Here is a 5,863-nt window from a genome sequence, read left to right on the forward strand (position 1 = left end):
CGAAGTGAATCCAGTGTTTTAAAGGTAAATCTGCTTTAAGTTATTTGCTTGCAAATAATAGAAACCCACCTATGCCAACAAAGAGAGGATAATTGGGGTGAGGTGGTGGAGGCTCACGGAACCCACGGAACAACTGGATTTGTAGAACAGACTGAGACTAGAGACTGGACCATTTAGGAGCAAGCCGGAAGTTACCTTTTTTCCTACTCATCTGTTTCTGTCTTTCACCTGACTGGATTTCTCTGTTTCCTGATCCACATAACAGATAATGTCCCAAGTCCAGTAGCCTCCTAAATTTGTACAAGGGAGAAGTCAGATTATTGTTAGACTTTCAATTACAATTCCATATTCCCCAGGGAAATTGTTCATTAGCCTGCATTGGGTCATTTCCTCTCTCTGATCTAAACAACTGGCCAAGTGGAAGGTGCATTTACCAGAGAAGGGGAATCCCTGGCCTGGGAAGGTGATCCGGATTGGTGTGTACTCCATTGTGGGGTATAACTGGGATCATCTACCAAAGTTGTGTCCTTGTAAAAAATATAATAAAATTGAGATCTAATAATGAGTGGGATAACATTTTCACTATGTTCATTCTTCACATTCCTCTAAAGTGGTTTTAACTCCACCGTTTTTGCTCACAGACCTCTTTGGGAATGTGATAAAAGTTGCCTACGTAGAAAAATGACTCATATTTACAGAGTTAGGAATTTTGAGTAGAAGGTTAGGAATTTCAGGTACCTAGGCTTAAGAGTTCTGCTACACACGGAACACTCAGATTTCTTCTGAAAGACACCAGAAACTAGTAAGATTTCATTCTGCCTATTATTTTTTAATCAGTAAACTTAAGATTGGTATCTTTTTTAAAGCATGTTTTATGTAGGTATTTTTGTAGGTATAATGAATGCATTAAACTGTTCGTGGTTAAAGTGTACAATTTGAAAAGCTTTGATATGTATACATTTGCAAAATCTTCACCACAATCTGGGTAATGAAAATACCTGTCACTCCAAAAGTTTCCTAGTGTCGCTTTGTAATCCTCCCTTCTGCTCCACTCCCCATCCGCAGATAATCACTGGTTTTGACTAATTACCACCAATTTTGTGATTTAAAACAGTCTAAAATTAAGGTGCCAGCAGGGCTGTGTTTCTCCTCAAGGTTCAGGAGAGAACTCATCCTCACCTTTTTCAGCTTTCAGAGGCTGTGTGCATTTCTCGGCTCATGGCCCCTTCCTCACATCACTCCACCATCTGGCTTCTGTCAACACATCTACCCATTCTCATCATCCTATGCTTTTCTCATATGAAGGACCCTAGTGTTTCTAACTAGGTTTTCCTTGATAATCCAGGATAACCTTCCCATCTTGAGGCCCTTATGCCAGGTAAGGTAACACATTCACATGTCTTGGGGAATTAATTCTACTGCATGTGAGCTAAAAGAGCATCCTGAACAAAACCCTCACATGCTGGCAGGTGGCCACTTGCGATATTGGCTCACTGCAACCTCTGCCTCCCAGGCTCAAGTGATCCTTCCATCTCAGCCTCCCGAGTAGCTGGGAACACAGGCATGTGCCACTACACCCGCGTAATTTTTTTGTACTTTTTGTAGAGATGTCCCGCCATGTTCCCCAGGCTAGTCTCGAACTTTTGGGCTCAAGCCATCTGCCCGCTTCGACCTCTCAAAGTGCTGGGTTTACAGGCGTGAGCCACTGTGCCCGGCTCATACACTGATTCTTGATTTAACCTTTCTTTGTTTAAAAAACCCTTCCTACTAAGAAAACAAATGTATACTCCTCAGAAAATTTGAATTCCCATCTCTAATTTCCCATCTGAGATTTTTGACCTGACATTTTTGTGAGGACTTGGAGATTTGATGTTGCTATACTTGAGGATTATTCTGCAACAGAAACAAATGTAGTTTGAGTTCGATAATAACAATGAATCCATGTCTTCCAAAATGGGATTGGCTGTTTTATCTCTTCTTTCAAATTAGTCACCTTATTTTGGCAGATGACACTATATGACTCAACATCAAGATGCTTCATACTTGATAGGGATCATCTGATCTATGACTCTTCTGAATTATGGTATTTTCATATTCAATTTAAAATAACACTGCAACTCTCACTGCAACCTCTGCTTCCTGGGTTCAAGCAACTCTCATGCCTCAACCTCCCAAGTAGCTGGGATTACAGGCATGCACCAATTACAAGCAAATTTTTTTGTATTTTTACAAAAAACTCCTGACCTCAGGTGATCTGCCCGCCTCGGCCTCCCATAGTGCTGGGATTACAGGCGTGAGCCACCACGCCCAGCCCAGATGCATGTAGTTCTAAAGCTGTTCACTACCAGGGAGAAAGGTTCAAGAAACTTGAGCTCTGGCTTCGTTTTCTCTTATTGACAGAATGAAAGGGAAATGAAAGAATTTCCTCCATATATGCTTTGCCCAAAAACGAAGTTCAGGGGATGCATAGGCATAATGGAAGTCACTTGGCTAGCAACGGCAATTTGTATTCAGAACAGGGACCCTGTGGCTGAGAAGAGGTGGAGAGAAAAGGCTTGGAGAAGGATTTCCCATTCTGAGGGAATTCTTAGCTATATGCCTGCCTGAGCTAAATAGGAACTCTAACTCCCTCTGCTTATGAACAAAACAAAAAGCAAAAACGGATGCAAACAAGAACAGTGGCTCCTTTTCAAACCTGTTTTTTCTTTCCTTGTCAAAGTTATAATTTCCTTTGAGAAAATTATAACTTACATGAAGTGCATGAAACAATGTGCACAATTTAACAAATCAGTAAAGTGAACATATGTCCCCACCACTTATTATTGTATCCAGTATTGCTCTCTGGAAATGGCCAGCTTCATGTGGTTGTAGTTACCACCCTCATTCAAAAGTACTTGAGACCATGTTCCACCTCTGAGGGTTTCCCAGGGTGAGATTAGGGCTGTGGCTGATTCTCCCCCCAAACCCACGGAATGCCCCAGTGATAGTTATGTGTATGACTGTGGTAAGGAGAAATTTGATAGGGAAAAAGAGATGTTGATTTCCCATCCATCTCCTTTATTTCCTGGAGCCTGTGGCATACATGCAACCACCATTGCAAAATAATAACTGAGACAGTGAAAGAGATCTGACCCAACCGACTCCATCTTTTAACAGCTTTTAACCTCCAAGCTGTCCTTGTTCATTCCTGGGAGCTGTCTGAACTAACTTTGGGAGGAACTCAGTTGATAGTTTGAAACAAAAACGATAGCCCTTTCCCAAGACAAATCCCCTTCTTGGCTGGCGACTAGACTTCCTTTGTGGGACTAACACATTAGCCAAAAGATTAGAAATTATTGTTTAGGAGTCATGCAGCTGTAGGCTGCACGATTCTAAACCTCCCCAGATTGCTCCTGGGGATAACGTCACTATTGTAAAACCTAAGATCAGTGTTTGAGATATTTTGTAGACCCTGCACTCAGTGAATCAGCAGGCACCACCCAGATCAATAAACTGGCTCTTGTCTTGTGGTCCTCACCCAGGAAGTGACTCAGGGCAGCTTCAACTCCCTGTGATTTCATCTTTGACCTGACCAATCAGAACCCCCGATTCACTGGCCCCCTACCTACCAAATTTTCTTTAAAACCTCCAGTCTCTGAATTGTCAGGCTGTGCATGGATTACTCTTTCTCTATTGCAGTTCTCCTGTCTTGATAAGTCATCTCTGTCTAGGCAGCAAGCAAGGCGAATCCACCTGTTGGGTGGTTATATACAGATTGTTCAGGTCTGAGTTAATAAGGAAAAACAAAGAATTACAACAATTCAGCCCTGATTAATTTTGCTGAATGGTGGAGTCCTCAGTAGAGTTATAACTTCCAGTGACTCCAATGAATCCCACTCTGTACACCAGCCCCTACATTTCTAGATGAGACTCCTTTGATGATAACCTACCACGAAGACAAATTGTGGTGCACTCTCTTAATGGGAGAAACTAATAACCCTGCTTTTGATGGGGAAGGGCCAATATGGGTATGCGCCCATAAAACTGAGAATAAAAAGGTTTTGTACTCCAGATTCAAGAAAGGAAAAATACTGTCTTTTTGCTATATCCCTACAGGTAAGAACGGCAGCCCCACATGAATGCGTACGTCTCTGACAATCAATCAGTGATGAGTCAATGCTTCAGAGAGTCAGCCAGTCAGTGAAAGTGAATTATCATGCTTCCACTCGGGGAATTTGATAAGAAGATTGAAACTCTTCCAATTCCCTGTGTTCCATTCAAACCATATTTTTGCTCATAGAGACTAACCCTTAGAATGATTCTCAAACAATGATGTCAGCATCAACTAGGAACTTGTTGGAAATGCAGATTTTCAGACTCCATCCCAGACTTTTTATATTAGAAACTCTCAAGGTAAGGGCCCAGAAATCTATTTCAACAAGCTCTTCAGATTATTCCAATGGAAGTTAAAGTTTGAGAACCACTGCCTTATAAACCTAACTCTTCCTTGCTTTGGAAGGAATATCTGTTTTACATATTCACTGGTGGCCTTTTGCTTTAACAAAGTGAGACCATTATTATTTCTGCAGGAAAAGTGAAGAGATGGACCGAACACAATGTGCAGGGAGAAAGCTGGTGGAGGGGACAGGGTGGTGCTCATCAGTCATAGGGAAGAACCCTGAGAGAGGAAAATAAGGGTTCCTCAGCTGAACATTTATTGGGAATTCAGATAGAATACACCAACATTAGCCATAGCAACCCAAGCTTGCTGGACTTAAAGTAGGAAAAAGAGCCAGGCAAACTCCAATCTGAGAGCCTGGAAAATGGCAATATCCAGCTTTATTTTATTTTAATTTTTTAGACAGAGTCTCACTCTGTCGCCCAGGCTGGAGTGCAGTGGCGCAATCTCTGCTCATTGCAACCTCCGCCTCCTGGGTTCCAGCAATTCCCCTGCCTCAGCTCCCGAGTAGCTGGAATTACAGGCATGTGCCACCACGCCTGGCTAATTTTTGTATTTTTCAGTAGAGATGGGTTTTCACCATGTTGGCCAGGCTGGTCTCAAACTCCCGACCTCAAGTGATCCGCCCACCTCGGCCTTCCAAAGTGCTGAGATTACAGGCATGAGCCACTGCACCTGGCCGTATCCAGCTTTTAAGGTAACTTTATCTCCAGGCTAGTGGTGAGAGTTAATGAGACACAAACCCCACCCAACAAATGGGGTGACTGGGAATATCCTGAGAGTGAATAAAAGCCTTTTATATCCTTAGCAAGCAGGTTTGGGAGAATGCGGAACCAAACAGTTGCCAACCCTTTCCTTTTTTAAAAAACAGACTTTACTCTTATTTTGTTAAATTTTTATTTTATTTATTTATTTATTGACATGAGTTTTCACTTTTGTTGCCCAGGCTGGAGTGCAATGGCGCGATCTTGAATCAGTGCAACCTCCACCTCCTGGGTTCAAGCGATTCTCCTGCCTCAGCCTCCCGAGTAGCTGGGATTACAGGCACTCGCCAACATGCCCGGCTAATTTTTGTATTTTTAGTAGAGATGGGATTTGACCACGTTGGCCAGGTTGGTCTCGAACTCCTGACCTCATGATCTGCCCACCTCGACCTTCCAAAGTGCTGGGATTACAGGTGTGAGCCACCACGCCTGGACTAAAATAGGCTTTATCCTTTAGATTCACAGAAACATTGAGGAGAAAGTATAAAGAGTTCCCATATACCACCTGCCATTCCCTCCCACCCCCACACAGCCTCCCTTACTGTCAACATCCTGTACCACAGCGGTACATTTGTTATGACTGAAGAACCTACAGGGCATGTCATTGTCACCCAAAGTCCATAGGGTTTACTCTTGGTATTGTAGATTCTATGGGGTTTGA

Source organism: Pan troglodytes, chromosome 8 (genome assembly GCF_028858775.2).
Source record: "Pan troglodytes isolate AG18354 chromosome 8, NHGRI_mPanTro3-v2.0_pri, whole genome shotgun sequence".
NCBI lineage: Eukaryota > Metazoa > Chordata > Mammalia > Primates > Hominidae > Pan > Pan troglodytes.